A 26,129-nucleotide genomic window follows, 5' to 3' on the forward strand; every position below is an offset into this window, starting at 1 on the left:
CTATCCCAGAAGGTAAGATACTAATGCTGCCTCATAATTGCTTGTGATACCTAGTTTGCACAAGCAATTATAGCCAGTCCCATAATGTTCCCATTCCAATTCCCATTGTGACAAGCTTTGGGAAAAACTAAATTCAAGACGCTGGGCTAGGCGGAAGAAATGTTAATTATAAACCTAAGTTTAATTATTTTATTCAGTTTAGACTTCGGAAAGTAAATAAAATGGAACGTTTTACCCAATATTTGTGTGTTTTTATGCAATTTACATGCTAATAGCAAACTTTTTTTGAACTTAATTGCTGCAATTGGCAGCAAGGCAGCTTATTGGTTTTGAGCTGCCTAAAAAACACAATTCTATTGTCTTAGCACATGACATCATATAAGATCAGCAACAGTACCTGAGGCAGAAACAGTGGATCAGATGCATTTCCAGACGGCAATGCTCTTATTTATTGACCTCATGTTCCTGATCAGCCCTACAGCAGTTTTCCCTGAAAAAGAAATAAAACACACATTTTAAACAAAGGAACAGTGGAAGATTAAGTTCAGACACAAGGATAGTTTGGATTTCTGTTCATAAATAAGACGTCTAGGAGTTTTTTGGGTTTGGGTGGATTTCAAGACACATATGAGAACATGACAGCACACCTGTTCGAAGGTGCGGTCACAAAAGCACACACAACACTTATACAACAATTTTCACACTCCTTCCCTGCTGCACAAGAGGAAGAATTTTCTGATTCGTCTCAGTTCCTTAAGAAGCCAACAATACAGTAATTACGTCAGAAGATCAAGGCTACCCAGCAGTAGTCTTAAAGCTGAACCCAGTTATATGTTCTTCAATGCCAATCTGACCCAATTTCTACTAATCCAGAGAGAAGAGCAGAGAGAAAGCCTCATCTCCATACTGCAGCAGGTATAAATATTAGAAGATTCAATACGAGAAGGTTCAGACTACACGCTGCATTTTATGGATTAGCTTCAGAATGACACGGTCACTGCTCCAGTAACCAGGGGATAGAAATAGAGGAAGAGGATAAAGAAAAGATAAAAAGCTAAATTTGCGTATTGGATCCATTTAAACTTATATAGAATATACTCAAGCTATATCTAGAAACCAGAATATCATTGAGACTTTGGATGGGCTCTTTTGACTTGGTCCAGAAAATAGCAACCCCCTTTAGATCACCTTAGCAGCCAACCAAAACACCCTAGTATTGTGCTGGCGAGTTTACATTGGTAAGGACCACACAAATCTAGTTTTTACTGTAAAAATGTAGTGTATTCTGGTGTGCCTGTGTTGTTTCTCGCTGCCAGAGGGTTTGTGATACAAACAGTGTGCGTAACAGAAGCGTGTGTGTGAATGTGTTTGTTGTGGTCAGTGTGTATTTCTCTGGATCATGTCCAGCTTCGACAGTAAGGGTCAACAAGACCTTAAGGCCAATAAAGTGAGATATAGAGACCCATCTGACGCACTCTATACTCAGGACGACAGTGTGTTTGTTCGTGTACATCAGAGAAGTGATAGAAAAACTCTGCACTGCAGTAAATCTACTCAACCTTGCTGTAGACTTACATAAACTAGAGTTGACCCCATTTTTCACTGCATTTCACTTTTTTTGCAGCTCTGCCCCCCCCCTCTATATCTCTGCTCCTCCTTCCTGTCCATGTCCCCTCCTTCATACTACTACCATTAGATTCATCCTCCACAAGATATTTAGGCTTTTATATCAGCAATTCAAATGTGAAGTTTTCTGGGGGGTGTGGGGTAATAGAGGACCAAACTCTGATGTGAAAAAAGCATCTCCAGTAGTTTTCCGATTTCTGATTACCCACTATAGATATTTTGCAATAGATATTTTGAGTTCCCATTTCATGTTATTGGGAATTCATAATTACTAGGTCAGGTGTGTTCAAGTCACTTTGGTCAGTGCAAGATGGGAATGCACTTTTTTCAAATAAATAAATAAATAAATAAATAAATATATATATATACTACTTCTGTTAAACGTTGAATAAAGAATGTGCTTGTTTTTCCTTTTTATGTTTCTATTACGGTATGTATGAAGGTGCTGTAAATAGAATTGTTATATATTCTATTGTAATTGTACAATACTAACAACTTAACTGGTTTTGTTGTTAAAATAGTAATTTCATACTTTTCAACATATTTACCATCAACTATAGATGCATCCATTGTGTTCGCCATATTTTTTTTCACTGACATGCCTCCAACTCAGAAACTGTGCTTTTTTTCCAACTTGTAATTATCAAGCGTAGCGTTAGTTCTGGCAGGTCACATTGGTCAAGCTCGCATCAGCTGACTCTCAGCTGATCCACATCTACCTATAGGAATACGACGCCTATCACCGTATACATATATAAGCTCCTTCAGTATTATCAGCAGCTACCGCGTTTCTCAGGGGCTAATTACCCTCCTCCATCCCCAGCTCCTCCTCTCGCCCTGTCAGGATTTGGCATTCTGATTCCCCTTGAATCAGAATAAATTCTCGAATTATGTTGTACTTTAAAATCTTGAATTAAATATATTTGCAAACATTCATGTTGGTTCTGTTCTGTTTACCCTAAGGGGGGTTATTGCTGCTCTCCCTGCTCTTATCTCATGCTCAGCTGCATGGATGCGCAGGGAGTTCTCGCCCAGAACGGAACCATACCGCCAATCCAAACTGTATGCTAATTTTCAATCGTATTTGACGGTAGCGGTCCTGACAGAAAGGACATTGTGGTGGTTCTCATGTGTGTTCAACTCATAAATACAATCTTTCTTACATGAATGCACTATTAGCTAACTTTTTTTGTAGACTGCAGTCTTTCGAGAAAATAAGCTGTATGTAAATGACTGGAAATAGCTGCTCAAGATGGACTTTCCACTGTGTTTCCCTTAGCTGTGACGGTATATAAGCATATGTGTGCTAATCAAACACAGATCTGTTACCATCTGATCCGATCGCATTAAATATCAAATCTTCTGCTTCGAAAACATGCTCCAGATGGAATATCTCAGCGGGGATCTACAGTTAAAATGTCATTGCAGTCATAACCAAAAGGTTAGCGAAAATCGATGAGAGAAACTGTGATCCCGCTGAGCAGAGAGGCAAACGTGAGTCAGCGAATGAACCGAGTGACCTTCTGCCCACTCTCTCCTTCCCTCCTACTTCTCACCTACATGATACTCAGATTCAGCAATAATAACGTGTGATAAATCTCAGCATGACGACAACAGACCCCAAGCTAACACAAACGCAAAATGTTGATCGCTATATGTAAAACTCTGAGTTATGACACTATATATATACTTGTTGTTTGTGAATATGTTTTTGTAATCTTGGAGCAGGACGTCTCCTGCAGGGTAGAAGCAGGTGGATAGGATGGAGGAAGGGTGTGTGGTGGTGGAATAGCCTGCTGAGCCTTGTATAGTCTCACTGTGAATGTTTAATCACAGGCACTTAGGAGGACACCTCCTCCACTTCACTTCCCTCACTGTGAAGGATGTGCTAGCCTGAGCTCCGTTATTAAACCACACACACATCCAGCACACACACACACACTCTGATCTTACCTCAGCCTCCACACTGCTTATTCTCTTTTTTGTCTGTCTATCTATCCATCAACCTGTTAGTATTTTTTTCTTTCCTACTTTGTCTTTAACATCACATTTTGTCTTTTCTCTTTTCATGTGTCACATTTCTTTATGTCATCCTTTCTTTCTTTCCCGTCCCCCCTCTCTGATGAATGTTTTCTCCCCCCGTCCCATCTGCAGAATAAAGCCAATGTTTGGCCGTGAGGAGGGTGTGCATTGTAATGGAATAATGAAACGGACTGACTCTACTGAACATCCCGTTCCCTCTCTCAGATAATCTTTTGTTTGAGCAAAAAGAGCGGCTGTGGAATAGATCACCAGCACGAGTCGAGTGTTAAAAAGCAAGATATCACAGCTTTGCTTTCTTTAGCTTCCTCCAGCTAGTTCACATTAACACATCCCTACAGGTAGCACAAAACACTCTCAATCTTTTAAAAATTCTTCATAAGGAATATAGAGATAAGAGTGGCTAGTAAACCTCTTTATAGTTCTTTAGCGCTCAGTAACTTCACTTTACTTAGCTCTCTCAAAACTGAGCAAACGGATAAAGGGGGTGTGAAACGAATAATGCTCTTCGATACTAAATTAAAAAGTGGAGCGAACATATCATTACTGAAGTATAATCATCTGAAATGTCTCCATTTATCACATTATAAAGCACAGACAGGCCTGCTTGAGAATTCTGCAAAATTGCACCCACAAATAGACTCTGATAAGTCTGCAAACTTAACTCAATCAGATATTATAATATAAATATAAAAAAGCACTGGGATGCTCATATTAGTCATTTATGATGGAAGAGAAGATAGATGTTCACCAGACAAAGAAAAGCGATGAGTGATGACTGCTGTAAGTGAGGGGGAAGCAAAACACAAATGCATTATTCTCGTTCCCTAAACCTGCTCCCATTAGTCCAATACAAAGTCTTTTTGTTTCTGCTGCTTGTCTTTAAGGCCTGAGGCAAAGAGCAAGGTTTAAAATCTCCCCAAAGCCCAGCACTGCTTCACCGAGTTGAGGAAGACTACGGGGCTTTTAACTGCACACACAGACAGAGAGAGTGAGCACAGGAGAGACTGGGTTAGAAATGCTCCATTGTTCAGATGGAATCTATAATTTTGCATGTGCACAATCTACTCTTGTTAGTATAATTGAGAGAGCGCAGACAAAGACAAGAGTAATCACTGCCCACACTGTCTTTGTCTGTCTCTGCTGACAGATTACTTCATAGATAGTGCTGAGCCATATAATATATACAATATCATTTTCTATTAATAATATAAAAATAAAACAGTTTTGTGAAAAATGCTGTAACATGTTATTTGGACATTAGATTCCTAAAGATCATGCAGTTTTGTGCCCAGAAATTCATAGATTTTCTCTGTGATTTTTTTTGGAAGTTTGATTCATTTTGAACGAATCTGTTCTTTTGAATTATCCGCTTCAAAGAATCAGATCAAAAGTCAGTTTGCTTGAGTTAGCACTCAAAACTCTCTGTGAGCCATTCTGCATATTACGAGTATAAATTCAATAATAATAATACTAATAAAAAAAGATTGGGTTTTGATCTTTTTAAAATCAATTAAATCTTTTTTACATTTAAATTGATCAAAAGTTTTGATTGATGTTGATGTTCTTTTGAGCTTTTTATTCATCACAAAAATATTAAGCAGCACATCTTTATTACATTGATAATACAAATAAATGTTACTTGAGCACCAAATCAAATATTAGAATGAATTCTGAAGGATCATGTGACATTGAAGACTAAAGAAATGGTTTTTTTTGTTTCACCCAGTCCTAGTTGATACTATTAATAACAACAGTATGTGATCATCAGAAAATGATGATTCATTATGGGACACTTGAATTCTGCAGAAATCTGGAAAGGTTTCAATGTTGTAGAGTCAATAAAAAAACAGTATACAATGTCACTTTCATAATAATGAATTGGTTTCCGTTTATATTTACATTCACTGTCTCTTCAGACTGACTGGCAATAGAAAAGAAAACAACTTGTTTGTTGAACTTCCTACCACAACGGCCACCAAATATTTTACACTTTTAACAGTCACCACCCAGACACACTTCCCTCCAACAGCCAACCAACCCCCCACACCACACACACACACACACACACACACACACACACACACACACACACACACACACACACACACACACACACACACGCACACAAAAAAAACTTCTCAGGTATCAGATAATAATGGCTCCCTCCCTCAAGTTCTCTCTCTCTCTCTCTCTCTGCCCTGACATTTTTTTTTCATTTCCTTTTGTTTGCTGTGATCTATAGGCTCACTTCTTTTATTCTTTCTCTTTTATTCATCAACCACCTTGTTTGAACAAAGGAAAAACATCCTCTCTCTTCCCCTCTGCTCTTTTTTCCCTTCATCATAACAAGTGTAATTCTGCTTAGTCAACACACCTAAGAAATTTTTTACTAAAAAAAGTGCTGAACTGAACTTGAGGTGAACACACAGCAGGTCATTTTCCAAACAGTGCTGATGGTAAAAATCTCATCGAGTGTGTCAGCTCTATAAATCCATTCCCACAGTAACAGTGTTGACCTTTTTCTTGTGCCTGTGAAACTAATTTAAGATCCCTTTAATAGTCCATCTACATTCATTGCTAATTGGTGCATGTCCCTTTTAACAATACCCTAAGCCCTGAACCCACTGAAACCCACCCTGCCCACAGGCGAATCTCCCCATTTCTCACATTCTTCCATGGATTCCCGACCAGGAATGACCAACTTAGCTTGAGATGAGAGGGACTTGAAAGCTGTAATGAAACGCCCTCGGGAATAATGGAAAATAAGAGGGAGTTGACAGAGAACAAGAGAGAGACCGACAGCGAGAGAGGTTAAGAGTTTAAAGAGGAGACTTTATAAGAAGCTTATCACCACAGGTACTGAAGTCTTCACATGTTTTTGTTACTCGTATGATGGATCATTGCATGAAAGAGTTACGCACACCAGGATGGGAAGATTAACATCATCTTTTCCAAGGAAGGAGGTAGAAAAACAAGCAGCTAGAAAGATTCACATCAATGGAACATGAAAACACTGACCAGGGTATATTACATAGACATGAAAAATATATATATTAACATGTTTTGATAATGTTTCTCTACACACTAAAAAAAATGGTTCTTCAGCGGTTCTTTGCGGTGGTTAAGGTGCTATATAGCACCACTACCATTTAAAGAACCTGTTAAGCCCAGTTTGGTTCTTCAGCGGTTCTTTAGCGGTTCTTTGGGGTGGTTAAGGTGCTATATGGCACCTCTTATGGTTCTACATAGCACCATTTGACAAAGGTAGGTGCTATATGGCACTTAAAGTGGTTCCCCTATGATTACAAGCCAATGAACCACTTTTAGTGCTATTTAGCACCATTTTTGTTTAGAGTGTAAAGTTTTACTGTGTATTATTTTTTTGGTAACACTTTCGGTCCAATTCTCACTATTAACTAGTTGCTTATTAGCATGCATGTTACTAGGATATTGGCTGTTTATTAGTACTTATAAAGCACATATTAATGCCTTATTCTGCATGACCATATTCTACATCCCTTAATCCTATACCCAAAACCTTAATAACTACCTTACTAACTATTAATAAGCAGTAATTCTGAGTTTATTGAGGCATTATATCACAAATTTGTAAAAAGTAGTCAAATCATGTCATGAGAAGTCATTTTCATCTGTACTTGTGTTAGTGCCTCAGTAAAAAAAAAGTCACATGCAAATCTTTCAAGCAAAATTGTTGAGATATTCAATTGTATTTTAATCTATTCTCATCTTTATTTTATTTTATTTTAGCTTAGTTTAGTTTATTATGTAACATGAAAATACTCGCAAGGGTCCATTTCATTAACAGGAAAATAATGTTGATTAACGAATACTGGTAATATATGTTTACTGGTAATAAAGTATATAAATGTATATTTATCGATATTTTACTGTGTTAAAAAATATAGTAGAGTAATATAATATAAACATAACAAACATTAACATAACAAATCTAAACAAAACTGAAAAGTTTACACTGATAAAAAGAACTAAATTCTGAAAGCATGTCTTATGGCCGGCCTGAGTCCAGCAGGGGTCATTTCCCGACCCCATCCCCCCTCCGCTCCTCATTCTTTCCTGTCACCTCTGTCCTATCCATAACAGTGTCACAAAGCCCAGCCAAAATAAACCTTTTTTTTCTCATTTCAAGCACCCATCTCATACTTAAACTACAATAGCTCAATCATTCATGTCAAACTACAAAAACAAAGACAAAAGGAAGTCCTATCATATACACAGCCTGACAGCATGGGTGACCATTTCCTTAAGACTAGTTCGGAAGGTCTTCAAAGGACAGGAGATATTAACTGTCCATTAATCCAAATGAAGTGACAGGACTCCTCCCTCATGTCTCCGGGCTCCTGACCGTGCCTGCGTTCGGCAGAGCTCAATGAGCCAGTAATGAGTGGATGATGCTTTAAACTCAAACCACCGGTGTGTCTGACCCCCCATCGACCCGAGATAGCCTGTCTTGGTTTCTAGTGTGGCGTTATCATCATCATTTATGTTCGTATTCAGTTGCTTTTTTTTATTAGCACATGAACAAATACGACCAAACTAAAAGTGTGATTCATTTTTCACACTTAACATCCTGTAGTGAGTAGTGCTAGAGCTAAAAATACTATAAGAAGGCCAATTTGTTCATAGCTTTTAATCTATAATGCGACTTTATTGGCAGTCTGTTTGCCACCGGTCAAAGTGGAGAAGGACTGTGGTTACTTCCTCTGGGACCACCAGACCAGTTTCCTCTCTTTTGTTCAATAACGCACCATGACCTGGAATGCCGTGTTATCTAAGCCTTTGCAGACGTGTTAATGATAGAGTGATGACGAAAGAACAAAAAGGAGAGATTGATAATACACCAGGGTGACATCCCATGGTAATCTGCTTGATAAATGAACAAGCCAAAATTAAGGGTGATTTTACATTAGAACTTATGGCAGTCTTTATCACATCAGAGAGGTGTGCAAATATTTCACAGATTTCATGTGTTTTTTTGATGTTTGACATCAAAGTCTGTATGAAAAAATGGTTCAGGGATCGAACAAAGCTTGAAGTTACACTCTAATCCCATCATGCCATGCATGCAGTAATCTACAACCATAGGTTGACATCAAATAATAGTAGATTTGTGTTTGATTTCTTTTCTCAAAATCCTTGGGGGCACCATTCAAATCTCTCTCTTTCAGAAGGCTGCTGACCTGAGGATGAAGTTGGATCAGGACTAGTCCTGCCGAGAGCCTAACATGTCTCAAACGAACCCCTCTAAGCAGCGCAATGGCCAGACTGTATGCTCCTCAAAGGCTTTCCCATTTAAACCTCTCGAAGGGGCAGACGAAATCTGCCGTTCCATTATTACGCCAGTAAAGCCAACTGTGCCTGGCTGTGGGGAGCACATCTAGACTGCAGGGGACCAAAACGCTTTCTCTCAACGTCTGAAGTCACGTTCATCTCTCTGATCCGTGCTTTTGTTGATAGTTCCTTATAAACTTTGAGATATTCCTGACAAACATTTTATTATTCTATTCTCCTCTTTTATAATATTTCATCCAAAATTCTAATCTGTAGTTGTGCTGATAGTGCATTAGTAAAGCATTCAAGCAAAAATGCCGAGATTAATGACAACCATTTTACATTTCTGTTATTTTATTTGTATTGTATTCTATTCGGTTACCGTCTATTATTTAAGGGAAATATATATGGGAAAATAATGACTTATTTACTAAATTCTGATTGGATGAGCCACATTTAAAGGCATTGTTATATGCAAATAAATACACACCTGTGACGACACATTCTATATTATTTTTTAATTAATTAAGTTGCTATGGTTTTGGCAACGATAAACAGTAATAATAAATATAACTATTATGAGAACGTGTTTTTTTTAATCATTTTGCTATTGATGCCATTTCATACAAAGCAATAAGCCCTTGAGACCATGTGTTACAGTGATTTTACCTCTATACTTCACATCAAGCTTAAAGGACAAGTTCGGTATTTTACACTTAAAGCCCTGTTTACAGATCGTATCTGATGAAATAGAACGGTTAAGATAAAAATTTGGACACATGCTGCTGTCCTGAGAATTTTAGGTTTATTTCGCTTCACCCCCCCACCCCCACAATGGTTGTCTATGTGCACTGGAAGATTCCGTCCTAAAAACACATTAAACTTTCGTTTACAAAGACGTGAAACTCACCGAGTGGTCAGGGGTGTTCACTGATATGTTCCATCAAAAATCGCTGAAAAAGATGCATTCCAACAGGTTTTATCGTAGTTTTTGTCCAACTCCATTGACTTAATAGGACGTGCTGTGAGACCGCAGCACCTTTACGGTATTACTCCGCCGCTTCTTCTTCTGCTTCTTCTGTGTATTCAATGAAATGCCCGTGGTTTGCTTGCAATTGGCAAAGGTGCATTATCGCCACCAACTGGGCTGGAGTGTCTATTATTCAAGCTCTCAACGGAAGAATCACGGGTGTGACGCGTTTGGCAAAATAGGTCCACAAAAGCGAAATAAACCTAAAATTCTCGGGACAGGAGCATGTGTCCAAATTTTAATCTTAACCGTTCTATTTCATCAGATACGATCTGTAAACAGGGCTTTAAGTGTAAAATACCGAACTTGTCCTTTAAGACCACCTCTTAGCCGTGGTGAAATCACTCTAACGCAAGACCTCTCATAGCTTATTGCTTTATTTTTTTCAGGTGTGTGTTCATCAGATTCATCATCATTGCAGAGACCCATGTCTATCCTGATGTTACACACCCACACACAATTCATCGCCATCATCCTAATTCATCTAGATGCACCAGTCATTATCAGGTTAGAGGCAGTGAAGTTGGGGGAAATGGAGTGTAAATGGGGCTAATTTGTGTCCTCTGTCTGGGGAAAATGGAGTGATGACATGCAGGAAGAGAAGAGGAGGAGGAGGAGGAGGACTGCAGATGGGTCCTCTCACTGATCAGAGGGGAAAATGTTTGGCTGAGGGGCTCACGATTTACACACTTCCAATGATACGCTTGAACAAAGAGTGCCAGTCTGGGGGGAAAGAGAGAGAGAGAGAAATGGGGAAGGCAAGAGACAAAAGGATGATTTCGGATGAATATGTCTGGATGATGCTGCTCTTCTCTCATACAAAACTAAAATAACAAAAAAGAAAGAGACAACTTTAAAAACTTGTGTTGAGGTCATCCTGGAAACAGCATCCAATTTCAAATGTGTTCGCCTAATCTGATCTTTACACTGCAACTGCAAGTATTCATGAGGCAACATAAACATTGAAGGCATTTCCATACATGTGCTGTGCAAGTCAATCAGTATTTGAGGAAAGAGGGAGTGAAAAAAGTGGATTCAGAAACAGCTGTAGACACTTATGTGTGATGTTACATACACGTCATGTCCTGATTGAACAAAAAAAACTACTTGAGATCTGATCGTTCAAACTGAAGCGCATTTCTCAAATAAATGCAATTATCATTGCAACATGATAAAAATAAGGTTAATAAGTTAAAAAAAAATCATATGAAATTAAAACATTCAAATAACACAATTATAAAATATACGTTAATTTTGAAAAAAATATTTAATAAATAAATAAAAATATATAAAATAAAATAAAATAAAATAAAATAAAATAAAATAAAATAAAATAAAATAAAATAAAATAAAATAAAATAAAATAAAATAAAATAAAATAAAATAAAATAAAATAAAATAAAATAAAATAAAATAAAATAAAATAAAATAAAAGTTACTGTTATATTGATTCATTGCCATATATAAAAATTACAGTTTTAATCATCAGATTTCAAACCACATCTAAATGGATCTTTTTGGTTTGTAAAAATCTTTTTTTTGGACAACAAACAACTAAATGGATCTGAGATGGAGACTGAGTGACAAAAAAGAAGTGCTTGTCTTTGATGCGTTTTATTATAGAGACAATTGAGGGATGTTGAGGGCCAGATTCAAACCTACGTTTTCTGTATGAGCACCACAGTACAACATGCCAAACCATTCACTGACCGCAAGTCCAAGACACTGAAGTCATATTTCAGAGTGAAAAGACTTGAAAAGTTCACACAGTTTTTCTTATGTCTTGTCCACAGCACTGTGGCAAGCTCAGGCTGAACAAACTCTCAACGCACACATGGGCAGCTTGTGTTGAGTGTTGTAGAGAGAATGGCCGCTAATGCTGACAGTTCACACATCCAGAACGAGCACACGTACTTATAGCTCTGGGATTCCTTCTGCTGACAGTGAATGAGAGGTAGGATTAGGCTTTGGCTCGGAGCCCACGGCTCTTCTCATCTGGCAGGAAGCCCCAATGGAAAAGAAAAGAGGGGTGGAGGAAGGCACTGAAAGCCACACCGGTGCTACAGCCCTTCCTCAGCACACCTGAGACCAACGGACAGAAACTTCTACAGCTGATGAGAACAACCTACAAGCCCTGACAGGTCTAGAGAGAGAGGAAATGAGCGTGTTCATAAGGCCTAAAGCCATCTTTTAAGGTCTAAGAGACTTCATTTGAGAAGGAGGGGTAATCATGAGTGCCGGGATTCCGTCATTCTCTCATTCTTTGACTCTCTTATTCTCTTGCTTCTTTTTTTGCACCTGCGTCAACAAGCAGAACCTCACAAACAATGTGCTCCTTTAAGAAACGAAAGAAGAGAAAAAAAAAAGGGTAGGGAGTTGAAAGACTTGGGCCCTGAAAGGGCAGGAATGTCACACGCAAACAACAGAGAGCAAAGACAGACAGAAAGCTCTTGAGAAGAATAGCTTTCAGAATATTCATTTTTTCATTTATGAAGGTTTCATGCATCTCTCTTTTTTTTTTAAGGCTCATTTTAAGGCTCATTTCAGGCTAATGCTGGATAAAGTCAAGATAGATCTGACAAAACAACAAAATCAACAAGGATAAATATGATTTTGTAAGGAGGGATAAAATAAAAAGATAATAAAATACAATAAAATATTGGTTCACTGAAAACAATAAAAATAAGATTTTTTGTGTAATGAGATCAAATAAAATTTTGGTTCATTGAAACAAATATAAGGTTACATTTGTAAAGAGAGATAAAATAAAACATAAAATCAAGAAAAAATGTAAATAATTGTTCATTGCAACAATAGAAATACAAATAATTTTGAGATAAAATAATGAAAATAAAATTTCTGCAATGTATGAAAAAAACAATGGTTTATTTTTCAACATTGTGCCATTCTCTTATATGACTTTTACAAGAAGTGGAACTATGAGAAGTGTCCATACCCTCTATGAACCACCTAGGCTGGTTTGTGGTTATGGGTGAAGAAGCAACACTAGATTTACCTCAGTGCTGGTCCTGCTGGATGATTTCTTTACGGTGGAAAGGCAATAAATCGTATCTCTTCATCATGGTATTTTGTGTGTGTGTGTGCTAGTGACACCCAGCCTTTTACCAGAGAGACACAATAGAGCTGTTTCTAAAGCACACATATGCCATCGGCCAATCCACTACAAATCAATACCCCATTACTACATCAGTGCCAGACACTATTTAGTGAGTGAGAGTTACTGCTGACCAACCTGTCTTTTAAAAACCACCTCCATCTCACACACACCGCCAATGCATGGCCAAAAAACACTCACACTCACACACCCAACCATATACACTGTAGTTCTCTCTTTCTCCCCCTCAGCAAGCTGTTATGTCCCACAGAAGGTGTCTCATCAAAGTGCGTCAGCAGTGAACACACTTACCAGACTGCTAATGAGAAGGCTGCTCATTCTGCCAAAATCATGCAATTCATGATTAGCATTAGAAGTTAAGCATTTCATATACATCAAAAGGACATCTGTATGTAACGTTTAAAAACTCCCTTCCCAGTCAACAAAACCATTTGTGGAAACTAATCTACAAAATGTTGATATTGATATAGTTTTAATGTCACGCCTATATATGAGCACATTAACATATGACTGCCCACATTTACGAACATCCATTCAGTATAAAGGCAAGATGGCATAAACTGAAACATCTTTTCATCCATTGAACTTTTAATGATTTAAAGGCAGTCAAACAGAGATTGTAAGACTTGTTTTTTTGCAGGAACTAGATTGTTTAGATTGTATAGGAGATTGTTTAGGAGCGAGGTATTGTTTACAACAATAGTATGCAATGTTATGTTTCTAAACAACAGATGCTCTCAAAGGAACACATATAAAGAAAACAAATGAACAAATCCCATCTGATAAATCTGAGGCTGTCAAAAAATAAATAAAAAATACAGCAAAAAACTATAAAAGTATCATAAAAGTGGTCCCTCGTAATCCATACAAAAGCTTAGGATGAGAAAATAAAAATGTTAATCTATCAGCTAAGTATTGTTTAACAAATTCTTCACAAACATAGACAAATTTCTAAACAACATATGCTCTCAAAGCAACATATATAAAGAAAACTAAAAAGGCCCAGAACAGAGCCTTGAGGTACCCCGCAAGTGACGAACAACAAATGATTGCGAATGTGCAGTACAAAATAAAAATATGTACAGCACTTTAGCAAGCATTTGTTGTTTTTAAATGTGCTATAGAAATAACAGCAACTTGCCTTTTGGTCAACAACCTTGACTAACATTATAAGTGAACCGCATGGGGGAAAAACAAATTCAATTCTACAGTAGAATATGGCTACTTTAAAATTAAAATGAACAATTCCCATCTGATAAATCATAACTATAGCACTAAATGCCACAGATTATACACACTATTACTAGTTCTAGTGTAGTTAAATATAAATACAAAAGCCAGGATTCCGAGATTACATCTGTGATATTTTTAATGTTACCCTGCCTGGAGGTCTTTCACCAGCAAGCTTACAAAAAGAAAATGTGCAGTCAAATGTTTTTCAAATAGGACCATGGTGCCCCTCAGGCACTAAGTTTGTGTGACTTTATATTACTGCAATCCTCTGACCCTGCTGTATGTAAAAACCATGTTGAAGCTTCACAGCCTGTGCATTTATGCTGCATGGTGCTGGAACCACAGAAACAGCTTTTGTTGAAAGCAAGAGGCTGCTTTTATCCACACAACCTCTCCTCTGTGCCAAAGAAGCGGAAGGAGCTCAACAAAACCTGCACCCGCACGCCACAAGGCAAGAAGGAAGACACTCAAGTCTCTACTTAAAAAAAGCTAATTTAGAGAGTAAAATAGACCAGCATGCAACAGCAGTCGCTCCTTTCAGCCCGAGATCAGATCTTTTCCAGGTCAGTAGAGGATTTTGAGATAGCCAATCTTTTCTCCCCTGATGACCCGTGCTGAAGAGGAGTCTCTTTTGTGCTTCGACTGAAAGGATGTTAGTAACAGATAGAGGAACAAGTTGGATCAAGTAGCATTATAGGGATAGTTCACCTAAAAATGTTGTTATCATTTACGTACATGGAAGACAAATGTGAATTTTTTAAAATAATCCCAGGTATTCTTTTTAATAAAATGAAAGTTAAGACAGATTGAGGCTGTCAAGCTCAAAAATGACAAGAAAAAAAACTATAAAGGTATCATAAAAGTGGTCTTCTGAAGCCATACAAAAGCTCAGGGTGAGAAAATAACAATGTTTTTAAAAAAGAATTAAAAAAACATTATCAATGATGCTTCAATATGATTTAAGACAACAATTTAAGACAGTTAAAAACAAGTAAAAACTCACTCAGTTAAATATACAAGATATTATTTTTTTTAAAACATTTGTTTTTTTTTGTCCATACAATAAAGTTCAATAAAGTTCGAGTTGTTTTGGATCCCATTTACTTTCATTATTTGTCCAAAACTTTTTTTCAAAATATCTTCTTTTGTGCTTTGCAGAATAAAGAAAGTCATACAGGTTTGGAACAACATCAGGGTAAGTGATCGATGCCTTTAAGAACCGAGTATCTCTTTTCTTTGAGACTCAGACTTGCACGAATTTAGCAGAATGGAAAGGTTCACGTGGTTAATCCCCAACAACCCCCTCTCTCTCTCTTTGCTACTCTCCCTATCACTCTTTCTTCAACATTATTTTGTCAATCGCCTCGTTAAAGTCGTTAAGTGAATGAGCAAGTAATATGTGGTTTGCCTGCAGCTGTGTGTCCTGTCTCAACAGGCTTGTGGTCTGAAGATCTTCAAAGATTAAAGTGATCCGAAATGTGTCAGATCAAGGCTTTTGTAGTGAAAGGTCAATTTAAATGGTAAAGCGGTTGTGGATTTTACTTGATAAGTGGTGAGGCTAAAATTGTTTAACGATTGATCGGTCTAGATGTTAACAGTCTATTGTTAACTTTCTGTGCCCCCTTCTCACACACAGATCACCTTACTAGTGTTTAAATACACACATGTGCATACTTCATATTCACTTTGTTTGAGTTTTGGCTTTGCAGTAATCACTTCCTCATGGAAAGGGACTTCTGAAATAGTGCAGGGTGCGTGTCTTCCTGCCTTCAGGTTAGAAATGTAATTTTTCTGGTTCTACAGGATTTAAAGAAGAAAAGATGCCTGTTGTATTACATTACGAATGAACATGACATTTGAATGTCAGAAAGACACACACACCCTTACTGTAGGCATGTTCTTATAAACAAAAGTACAGTACTTGGGAAAAACTCTCCTGCCTTTAATAGAGGTTAAAGGGGAAAGGTCTGACACTGTGGCCTTAGAGGAAAGATGGTAATATCATAAATGTTTGAATATAAAATTTCAACCCCACACGAATAGCAAAAGCTGCACACGCACACACCAACATTTTTAACAAAGCCACAAATGTATGTTTTTAATTCATTGTTTTCCCTACTACCCCCTCCTCATCTCCTCCTGGGGATCTACGCTTAAACATCCACTGTCAAGTGCTAATATTGAAAGAGGAGGACACGCTGAATGAATGGAGGACACGCTGCATTAAGAAACACACATTAGCAGGAGACAATGGGGAATATGTGTCAGGTCTTGCACATACACATCTAACATGAGGATTATAATACCTCATACAACACAGAATGTTGTATGATGGGTTTACAGAGGCCACAATGTCACAGATAATCCATAAGGTTTTTATGCATTTTTTTATTTTTTTTATCCATTCTGTCATTGGGTTTCTAAGTTCTAAGTATTCATAAGCTGTCAGTGAAATCAATGACTGTGCGTGTGTTTTATCGCTGCTTGAAAAAACAGCAGGAAACTATTTAGTATCTGAGTTTAGACATACAAAAACTCTCCAAACAACTTTCTAACATATAACATTCAAATGCAGGTGCTATAGAAACCAGTCAATGCTGTGATCTCCATACTCACAAGTTCATTCATTGTCTGTATAAGAATACATTGCAATTCATATTTATTTAACTTTTCTTACCTGTCACTATTTTGTTTATCTAAAACAACCATACCAATAAAAGACCAGAATACAGAAACAGTAACAGAATAAATCTTAGTCAAAGTTGTCAAAAAATACAATAAAAACAGTAATATTGTTAAATATTATTGCAGTGAAAATAACTGTTTTTTTCAGCAGCCATTACTCCAGTCTTCATGTCATGTGATCTTTCAGAAATCAGAATTGGTGATCAAAAAACATTTCTTTAAATTATTATCATTTTTGGGAACAGTTGTGCTGCATAATATATTGATGGATTCCTCATGATTCTTTGATGAACAAACTTCAAAACAATAGTATTTAAAAAAAGAAATCTTTTATAAATGTAATTACTGTCAATTGTGTTCAATTTGATGCATCCTTGCTAAATAAAAGTATTAATTTATTTTAAAAAATCGAACTTACTGATCCCAAACCTTTAAGGGGTATCCTATATCTCTCGTTCAAACAAATTTAATAAACATAAAACCTTGCCTTTCACTCTTTATCTCCTCATCTCTTTCATTAGCTTCATTAATGTATACTTTAAACATGCTGTGGTGGTGCTGTGACCCATTTAAGCCATATTTCCTCCCCCCCCCCCACACACACATACAGCTTCTCTACCCCCCACATTTCACCCTGATGCCCTCTGCTCCAGTGGGGTAGAAAAAGGAAGAAATGCCCTGAGGGTCAGAGAAGCCATTCTGTTACTTAGTTCCACTTAACACACTTACAGAGCAAAGCAAAACAACACGATTGCCTTATTTAGCCTTCATATATATACACACAAACACACTTCTATACAAATATAGTATATTATCAGACTATTAAAGTGTTTAAAATACAAGCACATGCATACTGACACACACTCATGCTTGAACACACATGCCCCATTTCACTTGAATAACCAGCAACTACCGCAAGGTCTGCAATTCCCAAAGAATCTCTCGTATTTTGCATGTTAATGTACTGTTTTTACATTTCAGGGTCTTGATTTAAATGCTCAGAATTTGAGGAACAATCTTGTCTGCTACGTATTGACCTAAACCACAAAGCTACTGCAATTGGAAATCAATCTGACTGTGTGATAGCATAGCAGCCCGTTTTAAAGTGAGTTTATTGAGTATAATAATCCATAGATTAAACAGCACATGACAGGAGCAAGACAGATGCACATGATAAAGTCCAGATATGAGCTCTTAAATGAGACAGGTAGTCTCTGTCCAGCCTGTTTCTGAGGGTGAGGTCAGTTATACGGTGCAGGAAGAGTGTGGTTCATTGTTTGCTATGTTTGCACCTAGAGTGAAGTATGCAGGAGTCTTTGTTTGGTCTGTCTGAGTTCCTCCACAGCGCTAAGTAAATTCATTCATAAAGACACTAGACCACTGGGAGACCTCAGGCGACCAAGGAATCTGGCACCCCGTGTGCCATCTCTGTCTGACTGCAAACAGCTGAGACCCGCAACAGTGACCCCATGAGCCCAGACAACCCAGTATAAATGTTAGTTGTCCAATGCTTCTAGGTCTTTCTTTCAAGTCCTATGGTCTCTATATCTTTCTCAAACACATTTAAGGTGTCTATATATTATCTTTTCACTTGTTTTTATTTCACTTTGCTGTCTTTTAAGTGTTTTCTCTTGTATCTTTCCTCAGAATCTCAGCTCAGCTGCTTTTTCAGTCATCTAATCACAATGAATCAAATTCCACAGAACTGTAGACCACACACACAAACACATTCCTACACAGAAACACACACTGAACTATCCTGGAGCTACTCTTGTGTTTTACTGTAAAACTTTTAAATGAGGCATATTTTCCATAAAGCAACACAGCAGAACTTGACAAGGCTACAAAACATTTCAGAGTGACTCTTACACAAAATCTCTGAGTATATTGACAGATCTGTACAATACATTCAGAACTAAAGCATACAGTCACTCAAGATTTCTGCTTACAATTTTTTTTTTTACTACTAAAGTCAATTTGTGACAGAACAGCAAAAATAGAGAGCAAACTCGGGAGATTTACTCCGTCAAGTGAGAAAATTCACACGCACACACAAAGGCAGCATGTGAGAGAGAGAATATACACTGACGGATCCTCCTCCTTGGCTTCTAAACATTTCTGTCTGGATGAAGGGTTTTACAACCACAGAACCATTTGTTTTAGAGACCTCTCAAAGCAAACCCCACATACACTTAAACACACAGCTTATTGATTGTCCAACAAAGGCACATAAGACAGAATTTCAAAGCCTCTATGGCGAGTAAATCTTATTAACCTAGCAGTGTGGCATTTATCACTGTCAGCCGTCCACTCGAGCACAGGCACATGGGACCCAGAGACGGTCCAACTGACAGACACTAATGTCCAATAGCAAAGACATCTCTGAAAGACAGTAAACAGCATGGAAATACAGTTGTTGGTGTGGCATACCTCACAGGTAAATCCTAGGTCCGTTTCTGTTACTCAGTAAAGTATCCTTCCATCAGCAATCTGAATGTCTCCTAGTTCAGTTCATACAGGTAATGCCTCCTCCAAGTACTGGACGTAATCCTGCGTGTCTCTGTGTTTCTCATCTATTAGAACTCCACAACACACTCACTCCAACCATGTGAGGATGAGTCTGTCCACTGAGAGCGCAAGGGGTGTGTGTGCACTCTCTCTCTCGCTTTCCTTCTCACCCATTTGCTCAACCCTCCCCGTTTCCTCCATTTGCTTCTCCTCCCCCTCTCCTTCTCACCTCCCCCTCTTTCTCTTTCTCATTTCACCTCCTCTGGATCAACAGTATCTGCCAGCACGCAGCCTGGGTCTTTGCCCCTAAGCTTTGAGACACCCCGTTTCCTTTTAAATTGCTTGCCTGTGAGACCCTAAGATAACACACTTGTGTACACAAGTCCCACACAAGCACAAACACGCATAATATGTGTGACACAATTTAATTATTTGAATATAAAGTAAAAAAAAACTTTATTTAAACTATTTATTTTATTGGAATGCAATTAATATATAAAAAAAGTTTAGTATGGTAATAAAAATGCATTAAAATGTACTATATACATGCATTATGTTGTGGTTTTATGTGAGTAAAATATAAAATAAAATACAATTTTAAAGACACTGAGAACAAAACAAACATTGTGTTGTGGTATTATGTAAGAAAAATAATAATAAATAAAATAAGTCAAACGTTTTTTCTAATTTTTTTTATTGCAACACATAATTAAGTAAGGTTATAGTTCAAACAAATTATAGTTTAAAAAGTTTTAACAAAAAAGTTTTACAGCTAAAGTTTTATATGTGTGTACTTATGCTTTGGGAAAATTGTATGTAAAAAAAACAAAAAAAAAAACACATTATGCCACTAAAGTATTTCCATGTCATGTCTAATTTACCACCCATGCTTTTTGTAAGATTTTAGAAAGTATTTTCAATGTTGCATTGATTGAACTATCAACACCAAGATATACAACAATGCAATCTATTGAACAAACTGTACTTCTCCCTCACAACCCATTTTGTGTAAAATAGATTTTGGTGTCTAGCCCTACCAAAGTCCATAACACATTACATATCAGACCTACAGGCCTATAGAGAGAACATTGCTTGTTTTTCCTCTGGATTTGTGGCTGAAAACAGAGAAATTGTGCAATGCTCCGGGTCATATTCGCCTCTGGCTACTATATCAGTGGGAGAGGGGGGCGTGGGAAACTCCACACTGATCCTAGTTGTGGAGATCAGGGATTTAACCCACGGCAAGCTGCTGAGAGCCGCCACTGCACAAAGAACTAGTATTATTATTTCAGAGAACCCACTGTAAATGGTGGTCAATAAGTAACTAGTGCTTACAAACCTACTGAATAGAACCCATAGGAGTATGTATGCATGTGCATTCCAGAGAACTAACCCCTTCATGCTGTCTTGCCACAATACAGAGAGAGTTGGAGATTAGGACACTAATGATCAGATTATCCATGCCTGGACAAGGGGAAAAAAAGTTTTATAGCCTCTGTCTGGGTTTCAAACTAGTTTAGATATAGATTTACACAAATGCTTACATATTTATAGACATACACAATCACAAGCAGATATGCATACATACACAGTCACAGGCTTAGAGACAAGCGATCAGTGACAAACTGAAGCATTAGGCTGGTTGTCACTCTGGGTTGTCAGGTTTAAGATGAGGGTGGCCTGAAATTAGACCAAAAATTGCTATTCACTGAAAGTGTTAATATCTGCACAAGCTAATGAGAGAAGGAATAATTTCTGATTAGTGAACTAATCATTCTTTAGGAACGGATCTTTTCTTTGTAATTTTGAATCTTTTTTAGGCTTGAACCCTTCAGTCCCCATTTTTTGAAAAGAGGATGGGCATTACAATATATTTACATTTTAAGAGATTTTAAAGAGACATGCATCATGCATTCTCCTGAAATGCATCTTAGAACTGGTTCAATACTTCACCGACCGTGAGAGCCGAACATGTCTGTGCACGAAGAAGGGCGTGGAGAAATAGACGATGTCCCGTACTGCATTACAAACTAAACAACTTCTCAGAAATAAGCCGACACACCTTCACTCCTCTGGGTGTTGGTGACATTCGCACAACAAAAAGGCTCCAAGGAATCACAATGACGTTTGTATCTAGGATTTACGTTTGGTGATGATTTACCCACAAACACAAGTTCTTCCCTACTGACTACCGTGTCTATATGTGTAGAGTTCTGCTAACCCATTGGCTAAATATCAGTCACTGCTGACTGGCAGACTGCCATTCTAGAATGATTTGAATAAAGTCGGCATGAACGTGTTTAGACAAGTACACAGAATAACGAGTCGAGGTGTGAAACGCTCCACCTGTATTCTGTTCTCCAGTGTCTAGCACATTGTCAGTCAGATTTTCAAATACACATACCTAAAATAAACCTTCTCAAATACACATTCGTAAGTGTTATCATAACTTGCTGCAAGTACAAAGTTATTCTTGATCAAGAAACAACATATGCTATGCTCAATACAAAAGATTTTTTTAAAGAAATTAATACTTTTAAATGACAGTAAAGACATTTATACCGTTATTTCTATTTTAAAAAAAATGCTATTCCTTTTATCTTTCTATTCATTAAAAAAATCTGGAAAAAAACATCACGAAAAAATTTTTTAGCACAAAAATATTAAGCAGGACAACTGTTTTGGACATTGACAATAATAAGAAATGTTTCTTGAGCAGCAAATCAGCATATTAGACTGATTTCTTAAAGGGATACTCCACTTTTTTTGGAAATAGGCTCATTTTACAACTCCCCCAGAGTTAAACAGTTGAGTTTTACCGTTTTCGAACCCATTCAGCCGATCTCCGGGTCTGGCGGTACCACTTTTAGCATAGCTTAGCATAGATCATTGAATCGGACAGGACCATTAGCATCTTTCTCAAAAAAATTACCAAAGAGTTTCGATATTTTTCCTATTTAAAACTTGACTCTTCTGTAGTTACATCGTGTACTAAGACCGACGGAAAATGAAAAGTTGCGATTTTCTAGGCTGATATGGCTAGGAACTACACTCTCATTCCTGCGTAATAATCAAGAAACTTTGCTGGACTCATTGGTTACCGAGCTGGGGACTATTTTCAGGCGCTGCGTCATATCATTACGCCTGCTGGACTCATGGTACGGCAGCAAAGTTTCTTGATTATTGACGCAGGAATGAGAGTATAGTTCCTAGCCATATCAGCCTAGAAAATCTCAACTTTTCATTTTCCGTCGGTCTTAGTACACAATGTAACTACAGAAGAGTCAAGTTTTAAATAGGAAAAATATCGAAACTCTTTGGTCATTTTTTTGAGAGAGATGCTAATGGTCCTGTCCGATTCAATTATCTATGCTAAGCTATGCTAAAAGTGGTACCGCCAGACCCGGAGATCGGCTGAATGGATTCGAAAACGGTAAAACTCAACTGTTTAAGCCTGGGGGAGTTGTAAAATGAGCCTATTTCCAAAAAAAGTGGAGTATCCCTTTAAGGACCATGTGAAACTGAAGACTGGAGTAATGATGCTGAAAATTCATCTTTGCCATCACAGGAATAAATTACACTTTAAAATACATTTCAGTTGAAAGACCAGTTGTTTTAAATAATAATATTTCACACTTTTTTTGATCAAATAAATGTAGCCTTGGTGAGCATAAGAGACTCTTAAAAAAAAAAAAAACATAAAAAAATAAAATCAATATGTTGTTCAGTCAATAAAATCATTACAAAAACCGTCCACTAATTTTCAGTGGGCAAAAAAAAAAAAAGGTTGTGGAAACCAGAAATGACCTACAACCTTTACAACATATGTAAAGATACCCAAAGTCTTTTTTTTCTTCTTTTTTTTCATTAAATATGCAATGTACTCCTAAAGTGTACTGGATGTTCTCTAAATTTCCAATGCAATACTTGTACCTGATAACAAATCTCATTGTGTTCTCACAGACAGGTAAGCTGAGGCTTCCCGTCAGATGGTTTTAATCAGAATTCACCACCAGAAAGAAAAGAAGCTTCTATAAGAAGAACGTCACACACAATAGAGCGGGTAAGACTGCCATTCTCTCATCTTCACTGACTCAAACTCTGATAAAAGAGACTGAAACAGGGAGCAGGTGGCTGAGGGGGATAGAGAAACAACAATAAGAATCAGTTAAAGATGACAGGGAGAGATTGAGAGAGTTAAAGAGAAAAAATGGTGAAAGGAAAGAGGGAATGAGAGAAGAGCATCCCACCTCTTTGTCCCCTTTTCTTTCTCACTGACGTAACGCTTCTGATTGGCATAGATTATTCATATGGGCTGCAACTCTCTGGTGGTGTACAGCTGTACAGTTGTGCACCAAATAAGCAACTTTTATAGCATTATTTATGTAGGGATTAAATACATAATTTTAATGCATGACATGGAGGCATTTGCATTTTGGACCCACCATACATATGGTCCATGCTGCACAATGTAACACAACAGTTTACATAAAAATTAGATTTGTGTGTCCATATCTAGATCTAATTCTACATCTAGTTCCTCACTCACCCATCCCAGGCCTATCTTTCCGGTAAGCCACACACCTGCTGACATTATCAGCTTTCTTATCTCTAACAGACTCCACAGCGTGGAAGTGAGGTCACACTTAAATATAGGACATATATACTTTAGTAAGTACCTTAGCATGGCCAAACTCCTTCATAAACCACACACAAACACAAATACAAGCCAACAAACTCAATGCACCTGCATACAAAGTCTCTCAATTAAACTTCTCTCAGACCCTCCGAACCTGTCAGTGTCCTCTTTACAATAACACAGGTAACACACTGTAACACACAATAACACACTGCACAAAAAGGTAGAGTACGCCGTCATTTGTGAGATGCCCGCAGCAAGGTTGGCACGGTCAGCCCGTGGCTACAGAGGCCACCTGGACAAACAAATGAATAAATCACCTCAACAACACCTGCGACCACAGCCACAGAGCGGCCACAGGGAGTCTGAATCACAGCATGAATTCTAAAAACAGGAACAACTTATTAAAAAGAGTTTATCATTGCAGAGAACATTAAACATGACAGGAACAATTGGCCATTTGGCATTTCCCCCTATTTATTTATGGGTATGACACTATTACATTACATAACATAGGCCTACAGTATCTTACTTAAAGTGACCAGTGAAAAAAGGAACCTAAAATCAATTTTTGGCATCTGTTAGATAGTAAAAATTAGAAAAATATACAAACGCAAATGGACGTTTCTTTCTTTGATAAAAGACAGAGCGTGATGTACCAGGATGAGACTTATCAACCGATAAAAATTATCTCTGTGTGTGCTAACAAAGTCTAGCAGATGTTTGTGTTATGGGGCACTCAGAACATCAAGAAAAATCATTTATGATATAAGAACAGAGAGAGAGGAATAAAGACTTGTTATCTTACCCATAAACGTTTTTTTGCACAAACAAACCCTCTGTGACGTATGTACGTTGCCATTTTGTTAGGTTTAAAATCCAAACAGGACCATTTAACCACTGGAAAAACATACAATTATTCAACTTAAAACTGCTATTCATAATACAAAATAAATGTTGCCTTGGCGAGCATAAGAGACTCCTTTTAAAATGAAATACATTTTTTTTTTTTTTTAAAGTAACACGTTATAATAAGGTTCATTAGTTATAGTTAACTACCTCAGTTAACATGACCTAAGAATGAACAATACTTCTACAGCATTTATTAATCTTAGTTTCAACATTTACTAATACATTATTAAAATCAAAGGTTGTATTTGTTAACATTAGTTAATGCACTGTGAACTAACATGAACAATGTTATTGAACAGCTGTATTTTTATTAACTTACATTAACAAAGATTAATAAATACTGTAACAAAATTTTGTGAGCTTAGAATTATAAGGTTCTATCTCCACTTTGGTTGAAATTGAGTTTTTGACATAATCTGATCCATTATGTGTTTATTAATGCCTGTGTGGTGTTATTTTTGTAAAAAAAAAAATATTTTGTTAGTAGTTATTAATAAAATAAAAAGGTTCCATCTCTCCATTGCCAGTTGGGATGTAAAACCTTTGAAGCTCAATATCTCAGAACTACCCTAAACGGAGATAGAACCTTATAATTCTAAGCTCGCGAAATGTATTGCTCATTGTTAGTTCATGTTAGTTAATACATTAATTAAATAATGTTAACTAATGAACTTTATTGTAAAGGGTTACCCAAAAAACATTCAATATGTTGTTCAGTCAATACTCTCATCACAAAAATATTCCACTATTTTTCAGTAGGCAAAAACAAATTATAACAATTTTTTTTTTTTGAATATATTTTAAATTGTAATTTACCCCTGTGATAGTAAAGCTGAATTTTCATGATCATTCTGTCGAAATCTGGCAACAGCAAAGCAAGACGGAAACTATGCCAAGAGAGAAAATTATTACAGTAATACTATTTCAGAAACATAATCATATTGTCAAACTACACATTTCTAATATGATTGTGTTAAGGTCTTGTAGAGAAGATGCAAGAATAATAT

General features: G+C 37.1%; 1 protein-coding gene and 1 long non-coding RNA gene across 3 annotated transcripts in view; one reads left to right on the forward strand and one right to left on the reverse strand.

Annotated features, from left to right (window-relative positions):
• tiam1a (TIAM Rac1 associated GEF 1a) overlaps positions 1 to 19,719 on the reverse strand; it is a 52,357-nt gene extending 32,638 nt beyond the window's left edge. Inside the window, exons 1-2 of one of the 2 annotated variants that reach the window (XM_082157426.1) lie at positions 19,494 to 19,719; positions 398 to 490 (exon numbers count right to left, since the gene is read on the reverse strand). The gene's annotated coding sequence lies outside the window, so the exon portion shown is untranslated. The remainder of the gene's footprint in view (positions 1 to 397; positions 491 to 19,493) is intronic. The other variant, XM_082157425.1, reaches the window with a different exon arrangement.
• Positions 11,422 to 17,244, forward strand: LOC309488984. The gene is made up of 2 exons (XR_014202314.1): positions 11,422 to 13,981; positions 15,230 to 17,244. It is a non-coding gene; the product is annotated as an uncharacterized lncRNA (long non-coding RNA).
• Positions 19,720 to 26,129: the final 6,410 nt, after the last annotated feature.

Source organism: Leuciscus leuciscus (assembly GCF_965113295.1).
Source record: "Leuciscus leuciscus genome assembly, chromosome: 24".
Lineage (NCBI taxonomy): Eukaryota > Metazoa > Chordata > Actinopteri > Cypriniformes > Leuciscidae > Leuciscus > Leuciscus leuciscus.